Consider the following 21,448-nt stretch of genomic DNA (forward strand, 5'->3'; position numbering starts at 1 on the left):
ACATCTAAAGCGCGATAGCTTGTCACCTAATAATTGTGCACACGGCCTGCTCCCTTGCACTAAAAATTCCATAGTGAGTGCTGACGTACAGTGATTTAGCCCATCGTTTGGGGCTATGAGTTCTGTAGGGATGAAGCGGTGGCAATTGTGTAGGGTCCTAAATATGCCTTTTAGAAGACAGGGCTGCAAAGTACCATGAAACAGAGCACCATTTGAATGGTACGCTGCCCCCTCTGCATTTTGAGATAGAAACATCACCTTGATGTATTAAAAGTGGGATTTCTGCCAGGAATTATATGGATATTCTCACTGCTGCAGAAGTTAAGACTCTCTCTTTGGTGGTTTCTTTCAGTACACATCACATGAAATCTCATTCTTCAAAATCAGAAACTGAGATAAACAGAGGCAGATTAGGGGTTTCTGGGGCCCTGGGCCAGAGTGAGTGGGGACTCCTTCCGCCTGCAGTCCCTCCACTTTTGTCCCATCCCCCCCCTCAGCACTCCTGCCAGTGAGTGGGGTTGGGGCACAGGGGCTTCCCCCGACCCTGCTCCCCAGCAGGAGCGCTGGGTGAGCGGAGTGAGTTGAGGTGCAGGGGCACCCATTTTTCCAGGGGCCCCCAATTGGCCAGGCCCCCTGGGCACTGGCCCCATTGGTCCAGTGGCTAATCTACCACTGGAGATACACAAAAGGTTTAAATAACAAGAACTCAGGCAGGAAGTAACAGTTAGCCAAGTGTATTTTTTATTGCAGATCCTATATAAAATGTAAACTATATAAATATTATGTGTTCCTTGTGCATAATTACACTTTCTACTGATCTTGATTTGATTGTACATCCAATTAGTATTGAAAAGTTGCACTATAATATTTGCATTACACCATCCTGCAGTTCAACATGTTATTTACCAATAAACTTTTCTAGTCTCACTGTATAAGAAACTAACTGAGTGACTTGCCCGGAATCATGCAGGAAGTGTGTGGCAGATCTGGGAACTGAACCTACATCTTCTAGGTCCTGGTCTAGTTTCTTAAGCCCAAGATCACCTGGATGTCCTTTTTAGAAAGCAAAATAATAGGGAAACATCATTTTAAAAAACTGCCTAACAAGTGAGATTCAGTATCCCATCAGTCAGCACATGCTAAGTACAGTTCTGTTGCACTTTACTTATACAATGTAGCTTCTGTGCAATTTACAAAAGGAAAAAAAAAATAAAGTAGTGAATGAGTGAGGAAGATGTTTGACTTTAAACTCATGTCACTGCACAGAATGATCCAGAATACATCTCTTCCTGGAATTACTCCAAAACAGAGAGACCGTCATTGCAAGGAGGAAAAAGAGAGAAGGGTTAGCACGATTGAAGTATTATTTTCCACAGAGCTTTGCCTGCGTAGACAGAGAGTGAAATTCAGTCCAGTGCAGCAAGCCAGGACGTGGGATAGAGCCCATTTCCATCTCCCTTAAACCCCATTTGGCAAGTTTAAGTGGTGCACAGGCCTTTTGGTAGACTTCTTTCAAAGGGTAACTTTCATCCAAACAGATAATTATTAGGTTTATTGTAGTAGTAGTCAGAGGGTACAATGTCTGTCTAGTGACACAAGCATAGGATCCAACCACATCAGCCACACCATCAGGGGCTCATTCACCTGCACATCTACTAATGTGACATATGATATCATGTGCCAGCAATGCCTCTCTGCTATGTACATTGGCCAAACCGGACAGTCTCTACGAAAAAGGATAAATGGACACAAATCGGATATCAGGAATGATAACATACAAAAGCCAGTAGGAGAACACTTCAGCCTCCCTGGACATTCAATAACAGATTTAAAAGTAGCCATACTGCAACGAAAAAACTTCAAAGAGAAACTGCAGAGCTACAATTCATCTGCAAACTTAACACCATTAATTTGGGCTTGACTAGGCTCTAGTTGCGGAGGCCGTGTGTGCGCTGTGGTAGGAGGTAAGCAATGCATCCGGAACTGGTGCATGTGCCTGTGGAGAGGTAGGAGAGTAAAGGATGGCGACTTCCTGGCCAAGTGGGGCATGGGTGGGATGGAAATTGTGGTACCTCCAAACCAGAACCACAATAAAAGGGGACACAGACCAGTTCCCCGGGAGGCCGAAGTTATCACCACTACGGAACTCCCAAGGCAGCTCCAGCCCCACCTAGCATGGTACGCGGACATTAGCAGTAAACATCCCACCAGCATTTTACCCTCTTCCACAAAGGATGGGACCCACAGCTGCAGGTTTGGCAGCGTTGTCTGAACCTGTCTGGTTAGCGGAACAGCGGGAGATGGAGGCAATAAGGAGCTCCCCTGCCCAGATACGGGCTGCCCAGAATGACAGCCCCATATGCAGGGAAACACAGAGCTGCTACCAAGTTGCTGTCCCACCTTGTCCCCTCCCCCAGGTGACCATCTCCAAAAAGGGGCTGGGGACTGTGTGCCAGGGCTCTGCTCCTCCCACAATCTGGGCAGCGGCGCTTGCTGTCTGCACAGGCGGTGGTAGGGTGCAGGCCTTTAAGGAGCTGCAGCAAATGACTCCCGCTCTGAGTGCAACTGGGGAACTCCGGGAAGCCCTCTGCTGATCGGAGCAGAATGCGTCCCAGGGCTCCCTCTGATGTAAGGCAGCTCTGCGGCAGCCCTGACAAAGGGCTGTGCCTGACCGGCACAGGACACCCCCGCGTCATCTGCGAGGGCCCCAGAGAATCCAGAAACAATGACAAGTGAGTCCTATGATGACTGCTGTTGGCTGGACTAGACATGGTTGTTTCTGTTTTCCCTTGTCCTCTCCTCACCCTCCATTCACAGTCCCTGTAAGCTCTTCAGGGTCGGCCGGGGCCAGCTTTTTTTATTACGTGTGTGTGCAGTGCCTAGCACAACGGGGACCTCAGTGGGGCCTCGAGGCACAATTCAGTGCAGATAGTCAATCATCTTCATCCATGGAAATGGCACTTGGATCTAGGGTGACCAAATCGCAGGGGTAAAATATCAGGACACATGGGAGTGGGGGGGGGGGGGGAGCCACTGGCGCACTGCCCCGACCAGAGCCATGGGGAGGAGGGCACACAGCCCTAGGAAGCTGCATGGGGGGCATATGGCCCCAGCTGCAGCCCCTGCTGCAAGTCACGGGGCAGGAGTTGATGGCCCCAACTCCAGCCCCAGCCACGCTGCTGCTCAGCCCAGCTGAAGTCACCTCACCTCCCAGCAGGGCTGGTGAGTTTGGCCAGGGGATGGGGGAGGTCTGTGGTGGGGTGCTGGGCTGTGAGGGGGTGCAGGGCACTGGGCAGTGGGGGGCCTGTTGGAGGGCACTGGGCAATGGAAGAGATCTGTGTGTGTCGGGGTGCTGGGCAGTAGGGGTCCAGCTCCTAGGGTCAGGGGCGGCCAGGGGGCTCTGCATGCTGCCCACGCTCACAGGCCCTGCCCCACAGCTCCCATTGGCTGTGATGGAACCAGGGCCGGCTCTAGATTTTTTGCCGCCCCAGGCAAAAAAAATTTTGTCTGCCCCCCGTCCCAGCCCTGGGCTCCTCGCCGCACCCCCCTGCTGCCCCAGCCCTGGGCTCCACCGACCCACCCACACCTCCTCCCGCCCCAGCCCTGGGCTCTCTCCCCCCGCCCCCACCTGCACCCTCCTTCCGCCGCAGCTCTGGGTCACTGGTAACTCGCTCCCGCGGCAAGTCATTCAGCATGAATTTTACATGTGCACAGAACACAGATAGGATTGGTTCCCATATGATTACAGAACTGCAGTAAAGTGGAACAATTTTCAGCTTGTGTGACTGGAGGATATCTGGATGCATATTATAAGACTGTCCTACATAAATGAGGAAAAGTTGAGGTGCCTTTATTATTCTTTTGTTCCACTCTTTCTTTCTATGGGGAATTTGCCAATGCAACATCACTGTCTTCCTTTTAAACAAACAAACAAACAAAAGGCAATGGCTGTTGAAAATAGCAATTCCAGTCCTAATAACCACTGGGAAGCATTTCTCGCTCAATTTTATCCTACTTTTTCTACAGCAAGTTACAGTGGATCAGTATATTTGATTTGGGAGAAATGAAGTAACAGCCGCCCAAACTGAGCTTGAGCACTCCTGAATTTTGAGGTGTTCAAATCTGGAAGGCAGGTGCTGGGGGCAGGGGTGGCGGGGGGGGCTAAGGCTCTGCGGGGGAGCACGGCCGCATGTATGCAGCAGTGTGTCTGGCGCTGTGCAGAGCCAGACATGCTGGTCTGAGTGGCACGGTAAGGGGGCTGGGGCGTTGGATGGGGCGGAGGTTCGGGGGGGCACTCAGGGGCAGGGAGAAGGGGGGGTTGGATGGGTCAGAGGGTTGGGGGGGCAGTCAGGGGACAGGCAGCGGTTGGATAGGCATGGGAGTCCCAGGGATTTGTCAGGGGACAGGTAGGGGGTGGGGTCCTGGGGGGAAGTTGGGGGAGGGTCTCAGGAGGGGGCAGTCAGGGGACAAGAGGCAGGGAGGCTTAGATAGGGGATGGGGTCCTGGGGGGCAGTTAGGGACAGGGGTCCCGGGAGGGGATGATCAGGGGACAAGGAGCAGCGGCGCTTAGATAGGGGGTGGAGTCCTGGGGGGGCAGTTAGGGGTAGGGGTGATCAGGGGACAGGGAGCAGGGGGCTTGGATGGGTTGGGGTTTCTGTGGGGGGCAGTCGGAGGGAGTGGATGGTGGCAGGGTGGGGCTACCCTCCCTCCCTGTGGAGTGTCCTATTTTTTGAATGTTAACATATGGTATCTCTACTCACAGTGCAGCTCTCCATTCACAGCAGGCTGCAGCATGAGGTCTCAGCTACCTAACTCCCTCTCCCTCTTTCCTGTTGGTAGTGGCCAAGGGAATGCTGGGAAATTTAGTTCTTTCCCTGCTCCAGGGCTGGCTCTATAGGCAGGGAGCTAACCAAGGAACTACAGCTCCCAGGGCCCCCTGTTGGTTCTCAGCTCCCATGCTGGCTCCCTGCCGCCCCTGCAAATGGGCTGCCCCAAGCACGTGCTTGCTTTGCTGGTGCCTAGAGCCGCCCCTGGATGGACCAGCGACGTAGCCAGCGCTGGTGGTGGCCGCCCCTGTGCCTAAGGGCCGCAGGGTCCTGCCGGCCGCTTCTCGGGAGCTGCGCGGAGGCAGGTAGGGAGCCTGCCACCTAGGGTGACCAATCCACTCCAGCCCCACACCAAAATATCGGGACAAATCGCGTCCCGATCATCCATCGGTCAGGATGCGGGACAAACAACTAAATATCGGGACAGTCACGATTTTATCGGGACGTCTGGTCACCTGACTTGGATCTCAGTAACATAAGGATGAGTCAGTGAGCAGGACTTTCTTCCGAGGCCGGGCCACAGGAAAAGAACAATCCTGATGGCCAAAGAAAAGCAATATTTAACTTCCACACGCAAACACCAATATCAGTGGTCCCTGGACCGCCCCCATCGCTGTGGTATCTGAGTGCCGCCCGAGTTGTAATGCACACGTCTGCGAGGTGGGGAAGTGTTATCATTCTTCTGTTACAGATGGAAGCTAAGATTCATAGATTCATAGATTCTAGGACTGGAAGGGACCTCGAGAGGTCATCGAGTCCAGTCCCCTGCCCGCATGGCAGGACCAAATACTGCCTAGACCATCCCTAATAGACATTTATCTAACCTACTCTTAAATATCTCCAGAGACGGAGATTCCACAACCTCCCTAGGCAATTTGTTCCAGTGTTTAACCACCCTGACAGTTAGGAACTTTTTCCTAATGTCCAATCTAGACCTCCCTTGCTGCAGTTTAAACCCATTGTTTCTGGTTCTATCCTTAGAGGCTAAGGTGAACAAGTTCTCTCCCTCCTCCTTATGACACCCTTTTATGTGTCATAAGAGACTTGCCCAAGGTCACAAAGGAAGTCTGTGGTAGAGCAGAGAATTACATTCTGGACTTCAGAGTCCCAGGTGACTGCCCTAACCACGACACCATCATTCTTCCCCATGATCGTCATATAGAAGAGCTGCTGCCAAAGGAGCGTGTCTGTGGAAACAAACTGTTTGGATAACGTATCTGAGGAGACAAGTAGCATTTCTGAACTTGGCACAAACCCCTCTAGTGCTCTGAAGTGCGGGCAGGGGCGATGCCTCCCGTACACTCCTGCACCTGCAGGAACTGATGCCCTGTCAATGTTGTGCCATTATTTTGACAAGTAATGTAGCTTTTGAGTGTTCCTTCAGCCACAGGTCAACCTGAGTCGAGAAAGGGAATTCTTTTTTCCGTTACGCGGGGTTTGGAGAACGGGGGACTGCAATGGGCTCCATTCAGAAGCACGGGATGCGTATTATTGCCGGGGAATCCCTCTGCTGCTTGCAAATGAAAGGAGGAAAGGCAAGAGGCGTGGAGAGATCCGCTCGATTATTTCCTTAGCTTGAAATAAACTTCACAGCTGGGCTGAACATGCCTTCAGAGCACGTGTGCGCATTTTGCTTCTGGCCATGGGACAGATTTACCCCTGCGCTATACCTGTAACCCAGACGACAGCAGTGCGGTGCGGCCTAGCACATGAATTGATCTTGTGATGTGAACCAGCGCCCCAGGAATAGCACCAGCCCATCCTGGACTAACGGTGAGAGCCTCACAAAAGCAACAAAAGGCCTGTCCCCTCCCCACCGCAGCTGAGGGAGGAGTCAAAGAACCCAGAATTGAAGTGATCACTGGGGACAAAAAAGAAACAAGCAAGGACGAGGGTTCCGGGTATAGGGTCAAAACAAGGGAACCAGAAGGAGGCATCGCACAGAGAACCCCGGACCATGCCCATTGCTCTGAGGAATCAGTGGAACTCTGCTCAGACAAGGGACTGGAACAAGGCCCCAGCGTTACAGAGAACACTCCTGCCCAGCTTGTCGGCCCAGGAGAACAAGGCCTCCGTCCACTGCACGCTGACCAGACCCAGCCGCACAGCAAACCTTCTCTGCCAATACACCACAAAACAACGAAAGCCAAAAGCATTTTTGTATCAAAACAAAGCAGAATTTGTCTCACTTTGAAAAGAAAATTAAAAATACAAAAATGTTCATAGAAGATTTACACATTCTTCAAAAACCCACTTTTCATCTAAAATAACTTTTCAAAAACAAAAATTCAGCCAGTCTAAGAATAATGTTTCTCTTCTCCCAATGGTGCTGGAACAGTTTTTAGAATGGGGGTGCTGCTCCGCACCCCTCACCGCCCCCTAGAGCTGGGGCTGGGAGCAGGGCTGTGGCTCCGGGAGGGGGAGACATGGACATGGATAAGGGGGCCAAGGCTGGGGGCGGGTGTGGAGCCGTGGGCCGGGGCAAGGAATTGAGCCCTGGGTGTGGGGCCAGCGGCCGGGACTCCACACAAAACCCGGGGGTGCTGCAGCACTCCTTGCACCCCTAGTTCCCACATCTATGTCTTCTCCTGCTCTTTGTCTTTCTTGTCTATGTAGATTGCAAATCTGTCGCTTAGTACGTGTTTGTACAGCGCCTAGCACAATGGGGCCCGGAGTTCAGTTTTGGCCTCTAGAAGCTACTGCAGTCCCAATAATAATACCCAGTCCATACAGGGATTCTCTGCTGAGACTGACAAAAATGTAATCTAGAGACACAGGGTGGGGGAGGTAATAGCTTTTATTGGACCAACTTTTTTTGGTGAGAGAGACCAGCTTTAGACCTTCTCTCTCATCAACAGAAGTTGGTCCAATAAAAGATATTACTTCACGCACCTTGTCTCTCTAATATCCTGGGACCGTCAGAGCTACAACTACACTGCTTACAAAAAAGTAACCTGGCGCCAACTTTAGTGATTGCTTTGTGATTGGGACATTTATCTAGTTCAGATGGAGCACAGCCTGAAGAGACAGCATGTGACTTTGGGTCATCGCTGAAGTGAGACGGATTAGAAGCAGGAACCACAGCGAAATGCCGTCACTATTCCTGTGAGTTGGCCAATGCTCACGTGTGGCAGGGTGGGGAAAGGCTGCTGTTGTGCAAGATGGGGATTTTTTTTCTTCTAAATAGTTCTTTGAACTTCTACAGCACCCTTTATCTGGGGATCTCAAAGCACTTTACACACCCTCACAGCGCCTCTGGGAAGATAAGAGACCCGCCCAAGGTTATTCAGCGAGTCAGTTGCAGAACCAAGGAGCAAAGTTTGACTCCCGGACCTGTTCTTTAACTGCAAGCCCACCCTTCCTCTCCTCAAAGCCCTGAGGATTGAGAGCGAAATTCACCCCAGTGCAGAGCCAGGAAGGCCCTAAGCCACTCACACAGGAGGCCTGTGGAGGGTTGGGGCTGGGGGCAGGAAGTTGCTGTAGGGCTACACCAGCAGCAAACATCGCTAGCTGGCCATGCTGTCTCAGCAAGTCAGGCTGGTGCATTTGGAGGGGGCTGCCCATCTGCTCCTGAGGGAGTAAGGCAGGCACAGCCTATGTGCGTGCTTCAAGTCACAATCTAGCCCTCTGTGACTCGTCTAAGGCAGTGTTTCCCAAACTTGGGATGCTGCTTGTTTAGGGAAAGCCCCTGGCGGGCCGGGCCAGTTTGTTTACCTGCTGCGTCCGCAGGTCCGGCCAATGGGGGCTGCGGTTCGCTGCTCCAGGCCAATGGGAGCTGCAGGAAGTGGCGGCCAGTACATCCCTCAGCCCGCGCCGCTTCCAGCATCTCCCATTGGCCTGGAGCAGTGAACCGCAGCCAGTGGGAGCCGCGATCAGCCGGACCTGCGGACGCGGTAGGTAAACAAACCGGCCTGGCCCGCCAGGGGCTTTCCCTACACAAGCAGCGTCTCAAGTTTGGGAAACACTGGTCTAAAGGAAGAGCCAATGCTGAATCCTATTGCTTATGTTCAGATCAGTAGCCACAACTGCTCTCAGCCTCAGCGAAGTGTCTTAAAGATGCTGAAATGAGATTTTAGGGAGATTGTCCAAAGGTGAAATTGTCACAAGAGACTCCTGCATTGGCAAGGGTGCGAACACTGTCACAACACACTCGTCAGCAGCCCTGTGAGGGACCTCAGTTATAAGGGAGGATGGTCAAGTGGTTAGGGCTTTGTCTTGTGCTTGGGAGACAGGTTCAATTCTTTGCAGTCCTTCTCCATGACTCTGGACCAGTCACTTAGCTGCTCCGTACCTCAGTTCCACATCTGTACAATGGACATAACAGCACATCCCTACCTCAGAGGGAGGCTGTGAGGCTATGTCAAAGACTGTGAGGTGCTCAGATCCCACGGTAATGGGGGCCATATAAGAGCCATTAAGAGTGAGCGGGCACTAGACTCATAGACTCATAGACTCATAGACTTTAAGGTCAGAAGGGACCATTATGATCATCTGGTCTGACCCCCTGCATGCTGCAGGCCATAAAACCGTCCCTACCCCTTCCCTGGACTCTGCTGTTGAAGTCCCCAATCCTGTTTTTAGTGACTTCAATCGGCAGAGACCCTCCTGCTAGAGATCCCTGCCCCATGCTGCGGAGGAAGGCGAAAAACCTCCAGAGGCTCAGCCAATCTGCCCTGGAGGAAAATTCCTTCCCGACCCCAAATGTGGCGATCAGTAAGACCCCGAGCATATAGGCAAGAGTCTCCAGCCCGACCCCGTTAGCCATTATACTATTTACCCACCATTGCTTGGCTTTCCTTGACTACTATGTTTTACCATTAAACCATTCCCTCCATAAACTTATCTAACTTTATCTTAAAACCAGACAGGTCCGTCGCCCCCACCGTTTCCCTCGGTAGGCCGTTCCAATATTTCACCCCTCTGACGGTCAGAAACCTTCGTCTAATTTCAAGTCTGAACTTCCCCACGGCCAGTTTGTATCCATTCGTTCTGGTATCCACGTTAGTACTAAGCTGGAATAATTCTTCTCCCTCCCTTGTATTAATCCCTCTAATATATTTAAAGATAGCAATCATATCCCCTCTCAGCCTTCGCTTTGTCAGACTAAACAACCCAAGCTCCTCTAGTCTCCTTTCGTACGACCGCTTTTCCATTCCTCTGATCATCCTAGTGGCCCTTCTCTGCACCCGTTCCAGTTTGAGTATATCTTTTTTAAACATGGGAGACCAGAACTGCACACAGTACTCCAAATGAGGTCTCACCAGCGCCTTGTACAACGGAAGCAGGACCTCCTTATCCCTACTAGATATACCTCGCCTAATGCATCCCAAGACAGCATTGGCTTTTTTCACCGCCACGTCACATTGTCGACTCATAGTCATCCTGCGGTCTACAAGAACCCCTAGGTCCTTCTCCTCTTCCGTAACTTCTAACCAATGCGTCCCCATCTTGTAACTAAAATTGTTATTAGTCATCCCCAAATGCATCACCTTACACTTTTCACTATTAAATTTCATCTTATTTCTGATACTCCAATTCACAAGCTCATTCAAGTCTCCCTGCAGGATATCCCTGTCCTCCTCCGAATTTACAACGCCTCCCACCTTCGTATCATCCGCAAATTTTATCAGCCCACTCCTGCAATCGGTTCCGAGGTCAGTTATAAATAGATTAAATAAAATGGGTCCCAAAACCGAACCTTGAGGCACTCCACTAGTAACCTCCCTCCAACCTGACAGTTCACCCTTTAATACAACCCGCTGCATTCTCCTCATTAACCAATTCCTTATCCACTTCTGGATTTTCATATCGATCCCCATGTTTTTCAGTTTAACCAATAATTCCTCATGGGGTACAGTATCAAACGCTTTACTGAAATCCAGGTATATTAGGTCCACCGCATTTCCCTTATCTAATAAGTCCGTTACTTTCTCAAAGAAGGAGATCAGATTCGTTTGGCACGATCTGCCCTTCGTAAAACCATGTTGTAATTTATCGCAATTGCCACTACCCTCCAGGTCCTCCACTAGTTTCTCTTTCAGAATTTTCTCTAACACCTTGCACACTACAGATGTTAGACTAACAGGCCTGTAGTTACCCGGATCACTTTTTTTCCCTTTCTTGAAAATAGGAACCACATTAGCTATTCTCCAGTCTAACGGGACCACCCCCGAGTTTACAGATTCATTAAATATTATCGCTAACGGGCCTGCTATTTCCCGCGCCAATTCCTTCAATATTCTCGGATGTAGATCGTCCGGTCCTCCCGACTTAGCCCCATTAAGGCGTTCAAGTTTTGTTTCTACCTCGGATACGGTAATCCCCCATCCCGAGTGCCCCTCTATAGTGGTGCTAGTATCCCTAATACCTTCATTGGCCTCATTAAACACCGATGCAAAATATTCATTAAGATATTGCGCCATGCCTAGATTGTCTTTAATCTCCTCTCCGGCAATAGACTTCAGCGGTCCCACTTCTTCTTTCTTTGCTTTCTTCCTATTTATGTGGCTGTAAAACCTCTTACTATTGCTTTTAATTCCCCTCGCTAGGTCCAACTCTACACGGCCTTTGGCCTTTCTCACTCTATCTCTACATTCTCTGACTTCACTTAGGTACATTTCCTTACTGATCCCTCCCCTCTTCCACTCTTTAAACGCTTTCTGTTTTTTCCTAATCGCCCCTTTGAGTCGGTCGCTCATCCAGCTCGGTCTAAATCTCTTGCTTAGTAATCTTTTTCCCTTTTTTGGAATACAGGCCTCCGACAGCTCATGCATCTTTAACTTAAAGTAATCCCAGGCTTCTTGACTTTTAAATCCATTAATACGTTTGCCCAATCCACTTCCCTTACCAGTCCCCTTAGTTTGTTAAAATTGGCCTTTTTAAAATTATAAACCCTAGTCTTTGATTTAATTCTGTTACTTCTTCCATGTATTTTAAACCGAATTAGCTCATGATCACTGGAGCCCAAATTGTCCCCTACTACCACTTCCTCAACAAGGTCCTCACTACTTGCTAGAATCAAATCTAAAATGGCCTCCCCCCTCGTCGGTTCAGTTACCACTTGATGGAGGAATTGATCAGCAAGCACTTCTAGGAACATCTGAGCCCTGTTATTGCTACTAGCGTTTGTTCCCCAATCTATATCCGGGAAGTTAAAGTCCCCCATAATTACACAGTTTCTGTTAGTAATTACTTCTCTAAACACATTAAATAGTTCCTTATCCATATCCTGGGTCGATCCCGGCGGTCTATAGCACACTCCAAGCACTATCCCCGGAGAGGCTCTAGTAGTCCTATTACCCAGTGTGAGTATTGCCCAGACAGACTCTGTGTTATCTAATCCATCCACTATTATTTCTTTACAGTTTATTTCACTATTGACATACAAGGCCACCCCCCCACCTTTACCCTTGTTCCGGTCTTTCCTAAACAGCGCATACCCCTCCATACCTGTGTTCCAGTCGTGACTGCCATTCCACCATGTTTCCGTTATTCCTACGATATCCGGTTTCAGTTCCTGGACCAAGAGCTCCAATTCCTCCATTTTATTACCTAGGCTTCTGGCATTGGTGTATAAACACCCTAATGTATGTCGTGTAGCCCGTCTCCCATTAGCAGCACTATATGTTGCGGGCCTCCTTGTGTCCGTCCCCCCTGTCCTTCCTATGTCCAATCTTATCTCCCCGGCTATGTCTCCTCTCCTTTTACTCACCTTTTCCATACTGGAATCTGGCGTGGAGATTAACTGTGCATCTCCCAACCGTCTCCCCACTATACTAATATACTCGCATATGAAAATTGAAATAGTATGTTGCATTCACGTTGCTATATTTTTACACTGTCACTGTGACTTTCCTTATGTTGCCATAGGATATGGGCTTAGAAAAAATTAATTGATTGATCGATCAATTGATTTTATGTAGCGTGTTCACAAAGTCGGTCTTACAAAGTTTTTACAGTATATTTATAAAGAAAAATGGACCTGACAGGTTCCGGCTTGCCCTAATTGTTCTTGGGATGTATTTAAAAATGTGCCACTTTTATTTCAATAATTACATTTTAACTGAAAAAATAATAGTAATAACAATGATAATCATGTGAAACAGGGTTAGCATAAAAAGATGATAAAATGTGATCAATAAAACAATCAACTATTCATTATTCACATTTGGATTTAATTTACGTTACTAGCTGCATCCATCCACCACTAGAGGGCAGGCAAGATGTATACAAACCAATCTTATTCTATGCATTCATTGCAAAGAGAACTCATTCGCCTTCCCAAGAGGTGTGAATCCCGCAGTTGCCAAAATACTATTGTTTATGTTTCATTTGAGTATTTGCAATGACTTTCTCAGCCTGATTCCTGAGCCTTTCACTAACCTCCCAAGTTGCATAACACACTGGCCATTTTATTTTATTTACGAAATCTTCAAATTTTTCGTGGATGAAATAAACTCAGTTTAACTCTATACATGAGGTAGTGTCCAAAGACTCCATGTGAAGTGCGAACGACTTTCTGACACAGCATGGATTCAGAACCCATTTTAGTGGTGGGCAATCAGTGCATAGGATTGAGAGGGTAAATCAGCGTGGCTCCAGTTAAGTCAATGGATCTGCACCAATTTACACTAGCTAAAGAAGATCTAGCCCCATCTGGGATGTAACGGAAATTAACTCATCATACACTAAATGCTTTCTCAGTTACAAAAAAAATGTCAGCTCTAGGCCCCCGCTGAAAGATAGTTATTCATAGATTCATAGATTCTAGAACTGGAAGGGACCTCTAGAGGTCATCGAGTCCAATCCCCTGCCCTCATGGCAGGACCATACTGTCTAGACCATCCCTGATAGACATTTATCTAACCTACTCTTAAATATCTCCAGAGATGGAGATTCCACAACCTCCCAACGTGACGTAAAGTATTACACACACACCTGGTTTTGCAGCCCTGATGCATGGGAATAGCATCATTGCATTCAGCAGGCCTTGTGTGAGAAGGGATTACTTGCTGGAGAATGCACTACCTATCTAGGTGGTAGGATTTGCAAGGTAGGCTGTAAATCATCTTACACTGATGCCTTCTGGGCAAATCACAGGCAAAACCTATACCACCGCTGAAGGAAACAACAGTATGGAACCATTCAAAATGCTGTTCATCTTTGATCTTTGCCATATCAATCTGTCTCTCTCTCAATCTGACCTGTCATCTTTGACTCTTTCAGCCAGGCCCCCTTCTGCCCCAATACATCCCCTAAGCCAGTGGCTAGGGAAAATATAAAATATGCTGGAAGTAGTCAGGTGTACCTTAGCGTCATAGCAACCGTCAACACTGACTGGTTGGAACTCTAGATCAGGAAGCCACTATCACTGTAGAAAAGCCAGCACTTGAATTTGCTGAGTAAGCAGACTCTTTAATTCATAAACAAAGGCAACTGGATTCATTGTTTTCTCCAACCATGCATTTTCCCAAATGCCTTTGCACTAGAATACTGCAAAAAAAGAAGTCTCCATGAACCTCCATTCCTAATGGTATCCCCACTGGCTGTGCTCATGCCCTTCTTGTGTTTACTTTCTAAAAATATTCCAGCCAATGAGTTTACTGGCAGGAATGTTCATGGGAACAGAAAAAGGAAAGGGAATATTTGGGAATATTTTTAACTCGTAAACAGGATTATTCACCCCCAGAAAATGGAGTCTAAGAATTACACTCATCCAATCAGGGAAGAGAAGATTACCATGTGACCCACATACCCAATCAAAACTGATCTACAGGCTCTACTGGCTGTGAATTCTACAGGCATTGGTGACTGGAGCTCAATGACTCACCTACACTGGCTCCCCATCCATGGGATTTGTGGGTGAGGCGTGTTTGTAGGAGTGAGCCCCAGAAGAGGGAGTGACTTTGATCTGCAACAAAGACCCCCGTGCTCAGGCAGAGCTCCGATGATCTGCAGAGCATGCAGATGTGGGTTGGCTCTTCAAGACCATCCTTTTAGTGTGTGGCCATACATGGCCTAGCGCAATGGGGCCCCAGTCCTTGATTGATGTCACAAGTAAAGCTGGTCAAGAACTTTTTGACTAAATGTTTTTTTGTTGAAACCACAACTTCGAAATACGGAGCCAGACCCCGTCCCTCCCAGAATAGCCTGGTTGTTGGAGCTCTCCCCAAGGATATGGGAAATCCAGAGCAGGGACTTGAACATCAGTCTCCCACATTCCAGGTGAGTTTCCTGAACACTAGGCTATTGGCCAGGCTGGGGGCTATCTTTCCGTCTTGTTTTTCAAGAAAAAATGTGTAAGGTTTTGGTTTTGTTCAGCATCAGAAGGGAAACAAATGCTGGAACCACATAATTTTTCACAAAACAGAATTCTTGTTCTGTCACAATCTCAAGGGCAATATCTGTGTCACAGCGTTGCTGGGCTGGGCTGGCTAGGTCTGTGTGTGTGGCACCTGTCGCTGGCCAAGGGGCTGTTTCCCTTCCTTTTAGATACAGATTTAGTCACAGAGATCTGTCCCTTCATAATCTCCGGCTTGATGACTTCTGGGAACTAAATCTGGGAATGAAAATGAGGGATTTGAAGAAGCTCCATATGGTTCAATAAGTGGCAGCCCCAAGTCCTAAATACTGGATGACATTTAAAGTCCTGCGCTAGATCTTCAAAGCTTTCAGAGGACAGGTGTTACCGATCCTAGCCAGTGCCCGTTCCTAGCCACCCCTGCAGTGAGGGGGATCCTGAGCAGAGTCCAGCCACTGTCCCTATCTCGGGGTCCCTCGGTACTCTCAGAAGGCACAGACCTATCTGGCACCCCCTCCCAGCATTGTTCAGCCTCCTAGCCCCTCTGGGCGCACCGCTGACCCTTCAGAGAACCCAGTGCTAAACACACCCCTCTCCCAGAACTCTACAGGTGCAACCCTTCTGATTTAGAGTTTAACTCCCTCAGAGGTTCACAGTAGTTGTGAAGCAGTCCACACACACACATGGTTTGCACAGTCTAACCCACCTTTATGCTGTTGTATACTTAATCATGTGAAGCACAGGAGAGTTCCGATCATACTAAACAATACACATCTGAAAGCTCAATATCCCTCACTTTCTATCTCACCCTTCCCTTGTGAGACCCTGGAGAACCATCTGTGTCCAGGAAGGCAGGCAGTTAAGGTGTCCCCTCTTCATGCAGGCTGTTCCATGGTAGGTCCCTACTGGAGCCTCTTCCCAGCTTCTGTGTCTCTGACCTGGTCTCTCGTGCCCCACATTTCCTCTTCCTATCTGGCCACAGTTCCTGTGTGTTCCTTTATTTTAAGCCTCTCCCGGTGACCTACTCTCTTTTGTTCTCCTCCTGGTAACTTCCAGGGCTTCTGCCTTTCCCCCTCATTTCAGAGGGCCAGCTAACTGGATTTCCAGTAAATGCATGTCACCCATTATCACCGACGTTTGAATCTGAATGGGGTCACTGAACTTTAAGCACTTTTTATTGTATCTGTCTGTTGCATATGTGCTACAGGGCTTGTCAGCAAACCTGGATTCCCTTACATATAGGCACTCATGACCCAGTGGATTTTCATAATGCAATTTCACAATAGCAATCAGAATTTGAAAATTGTACTGATATAGTCCCAATTCATCACGGCAGGGCCCCAGAACAATAGTAGCTATTAGGAGCAACAAAACTAGGCCAACTCAAAAATTGTCCATAGTTTTTCAACCAAAAATTGGGTTTTCAATTAAATTTTTTTTTTCCAAAAGTGTCTGCTTTCTGTGGAAAATTGTGACTTTTTGCTGAATAACCTAATACCCCCCAAAATGAGAAGTTTTTCATTTTTGTTCTAAAACCAAAAAGATTCAGCCAGACTACATCTCCCATGATACACCAGGGTGTTCCCTCTCGCTGAGCCAGTACACTGCATCATGGGAGTCTATGGCCAAGATACAGCATGTGAAACAGTCCAGCTAAGAAACCTGCCCCTAGAGGAGAATGGGGGCCTGACACACCTTAATTACAACTCCCAAATGGCACCGCCGTGGCATTTCCGAATCAAAATTTTTCAGGAAAAAAATCCAACCAGCTATAAACGAAACTCAAATCAACATGATGAGACCTGCAGGAATAAGAGCGAGAGGATTCTCAGCAGCTGGCCCACAACTGTGAATCTCCTTTCCACAAGAGATTGGATTGACATGAATCATGCTGCCTTTAGGATGAAATACTCAGTGTTGTTGTAGTTGTGTTGGTCCCAGGATATTACAGAGGTAATACCTTTCAGTGGAGCAAACTAGAATGAAATGTAAGACTCATCCCGTCACCATAGTTTCCCCACAATAACATCCTCTGCCCACTACAGTAACTAAATCGGCTGATGATGGTAGGAGAAAGGAGGGCAGATGGGGAAGGGGCACCAAGACACCTAGCCAAGCAGAGGCGATGTCAATATCAAGGCTGTTTACGCTTTTTGATGCCTTGATATAATTTTTGTAAGTGCATGGATACAATAGAGGTGAGCAAGGGGTAAATGCTGAGACAGATAAAGACCAACACCCCTCTCCAATGATATTTTGAATCCAGTGGCTGTTCTGCATGGAGAAATATGAACCTCACTCCTAGAAAGCAGACTCTGGAGCAAAGTGCTCTCCAACTTGTTTTCAATCACTTGACTCAGAATCGTTTGTTTTTTCAGTTGAAGGTAATGATGTGAGAAATATTTGCAACAAAAACCACATCAGTCTTGCCTGGTTTGGAGTTTTATGACAAATCCGAAAGTCAGAACAGATTTGTCAGAAGGATTCACTGTTTCATGTACCTTTCGAACGAGCTCGGGTTCTGTGTCAAGGAAACATCTAGCCTAATACATGCCCCTACCTCAAGACGGGATTGATTTAATTGTTCCTAAATGATCTCTGTGAAGATCACTGTTAGTCTCTAAGGTGCCACAAGTACTCCTGTTCTTCTTTTTGCGGATACAGACTAACACGGCTGCTACTCTGAAATCTGTGAAGATCAAATGCAGAGATGTGCAAAAAGGAAAGGCAAAATTCTAGCCATAGGCTGCACATATGGATGCACCTAAGAATCACAGCAGAAAGGGGGAGTGTAGCATGGCAGGGCTGAGCCCTGATTCTCAACACCCCAAAGAATACAGAAATGCTTCCCTGACTCCTTGTGATTTTAACTTGGCAACTTCTTGTCCTGATCCTTTGTTCCTTACACAGGTCGGTGGGAGTTTGAGGTGCACAAGGAATTCTTGTTTTATACATTTTGGGCCAAGTTCTGCTGTCAAAACTGTGGGTGCACCTTTCACTTGTCCCTATTTACCATGGCGGTTGGTGCACGGGCTTCCCCTTCTCCACAGCTTCAAAGTCCAGCTTCTTAATGTCCTTATCTTTAAGGGCCTCCACAAATTTACCCTGATCTTGTCTTTCATTATGTGGCTCCATTTTCCTCTGTGCCAATAATGTCACAAGCTCAGCACCCTGTTTGTTTGCTTCTCCCATGATCCTCTTTCATAGAATATCAGGCTTGGAAGGGACCTCACAAGGTCATCTAGTCCAACCCCCTGCTCAGAGCAGGACCAATCCTCACACAGATTTTTGCCCCAGATCCCTCAAGGATTGACCTCACAAGTCTGGGTTTAGCAGGCCAATGCTCAAACCACTGAGCTGTCCCTCCTTCCATGTCCACCACTCCTGGAACTCTTCCTGCTCTGTTCTACAAAGGTCTCACCCTCCCCACATACAAATTCCTCACTAAGACCCACTTTTACCATGAGATCTGAACAATATTTGTTACCTAAAGTGGGTGTAAAATGCTATCAAATCAGAATCATGGTGTTTCAGGTGTCCATGTACAATGTGATGGACACAGTTATAGAAGGATGAGAGTGAAATTTACACGCCTCTGCACTTTGCACTGGTGTAACTGACTACACTAAGCTGAAGGCAAATCAGAACCCTAAGGCTCAATTCTGCCCTAAGTTTCAATGCTGCAATCCCCATTTAATTTCAGTAGGAAGTGAATCTATGTGACTGAGGGCAGAATGGAGCCCTTAAGGGTTCCAGTTCTTAACAGCAAAAAGGACAAACTATAAAAAGAGCATAGGAAAGAAACCAAAACATAAATTGGAGCTTTGTTTAGTCTGGGGAAATATCATTTATAATCACAGATGGGCATCCTGTTGACGTGACATAATCTATTTTAAAATCAATGTGATCACATGACTGGTTACTAATCTTTTACATCTGATTAAAAGCTGCCAGCTCATCTCTGTGTCTCTGGTTCCTTTTTTTAACTGTAACTTCCGAAAATATGAACTTACTCCGTCCCTGAGATAACGATGATGACGCAGGTAATTCCGAGTGTCTTTAAATGGTCGCTTGTTTTGGTCTTCACTTAAAAGTTAGGCTGCCATAGCTACGGAAGTCAGGGGTGTGAAAGATCCACACCCCGGTTTGACGAAGCTATGTCTGACCTAACTCCCAGTATACATGCAGCTGTGTTGACTGATGAGTTCTTCCACTGGCATATGTACTGTCATTCAGCAAGGTGGTGTCCCTTCCGTTGCCAAAGGCTGAAACTACAGCCCGGGGTTATGGCAGCCTAGCTACGGTGATGTAGCTATCCTGGTATAGTCTGCATTGTGTGGACACACCCATAGCCCCATCATTATGGAATCGCCTCCCTTCCACATGCTATCAGAGATAGTGTTTACCATTGGGAACAGTTCCATTATTAGTAAGTCTGTTCTTGCTCCTACTGAAGTCAATGGCAAATCTCCCATTTCATATTTGGTGGGGGATCAGGCCTTAAATTAGCATTTCGAATAAGTTATTCTTTATTACATAAGAACACAAGAACGCCCATACTGGGTCAGACCAAAGGTCCAGCTAGCCCAGTATCCTGTCTTCTGACAGTGGCTAGTACCAGGTGCCCTAGAGGAAATGAACAGAAGTGATCCATCCCCTGTTGCCCATTCCCAGCGTCTGGCAACCAGAGGTTGGGAGACCATCCCTGCCCATCCTGGCTAATAGCCGTTGATGAACCTGTCCTCCGTGAACTTATCTAGTTCTTTGAAATATTAGTTCGCATCTACATCTTGCACTTCCACAGAGACTTCCACCCCAGGATCCCAAAACACGTTACAGATGTGACATAATTATTACTTTCAATAGCAGGTGTGGTTGTTAAAAGGTACATAAGGGTCATAGAAGCATAGACTTTAAGGTCAGAAGGGACCATTATGATGACCTCCTGCACAACTCAGGCCACAAAATCTCACCCACTTACTCCTGTATCAAACCCCTAACCTATGTCTGAGCTACTGACAGGGCCGGCTCCAGGCACCAGCCTGGTGAGCAGGTGCTTGGGGCGGTCGCTCCGGGGAGGGGCGGCACGTCCAGCTATTCAGCGGCAATTTGGCCGACGGTCCCTCACTCCTGCTCGGAGCGAAGGATCTCCCACCGAATTGCCGCCGCAGATCATGATCGCAATCGCGGCATTTTTTTTTTTTTTTTGGCTGCTTGGGGCGGCCAAAACCCTGGAGCCGGCCCTGGCTACTGAAGTCCTCAAATCGTGGTTTAAAGACTTCAAGGTGCAGAGAATTCTCCAGCAAGTGACCCATGCCCCACGCTGCAGAGGAAGGCGAAAACCCCCCCGGGCCTCTGCCAATCTGCCGTGGAGGAAAATTCCTTCCCAACCCCAAATATGATGATCAGCTAAATCCTGAGCATGTGGGCAAGACTCACCAGCCAGACACCCAGGAAAGAATTCTCTGTAGTAACTCAGATCCCACCCCATCTAACATCCCATCACAGGCCACTGGGCATATTTACCACTAATGGTCAAAGATCACATCACCCACCACAGGAATGCAACCACCTCTGAGTTGGAACCCAGAAGCTGACTGACAACACACAGCAAGGCTACACAAAAATCTGGTACCTGAAATTAAAGAGATTACTGTATCCAACTGATACTACCAGGAGCATTTAGAGAAGCAAAACGTAATGGAGTTTAGCTAGGGCACTGGGGTGAACATCTTATTACAATGACTGTGGCGACTTTTATGATGGTCAGCTATTCAGTTTACATCTCAGCTGAAAGACAGCCCCTCTGCAGCATGGAGCCACTTATCACACTTGTTCATCTCTCACTCAAATGGAAGAGCGCCTGCTACCGAATCAAAAACATCACCTCCGTTCTATTCCGTTCTCTGTGGGTTCTAATACTGCTCCCCCACCGGAGTATCTGAGCACTGGAGTGTGTTAACCGATAAACCGTGTGTTTGTTCCCTCATTCTCATTCCATGGGGAAAAGAAGCGCTGTGGAGTTCTTGTTTGGGAATTTTATATATTTCTACACACACACACACATGTTGCTATATGTTTATGACAGAGAAGGCAAGTCTATGTAGTGCGCCTTGCACTGGGAGCCAAAGGTAGTGAAGTTTGTGATGGGTCTCAGTTCCTGTGGGAATTCATTCCAGTCTAGGAACGGCCCCCCAAGAAAACTGTCTCCTCTACAGATGATCTTTACCCTCAATGTTCTTTTCAGATTGCATATTCCTCTGTCTAACCATGCTTAGTTTCTGAGAGCCGATAAGACCACAGTACAGAGTGGTATGGCTGC

The sequence above is a fragment of the Malaclemys terrapin genome, chromosome 1 (genome assembly GCF_027887155.1).
Source record: "Malaclemys terrapin pileata isolate rMalTer1 chromosome 1, rMalTer1.hap1, whole genome shotgun sequence".
NCBI classification, from domain to species: Eukaryota; Metazoa; Chordata; order Testudines; family Emydidae; genus Malaclemys; species Malaclemys terrapin.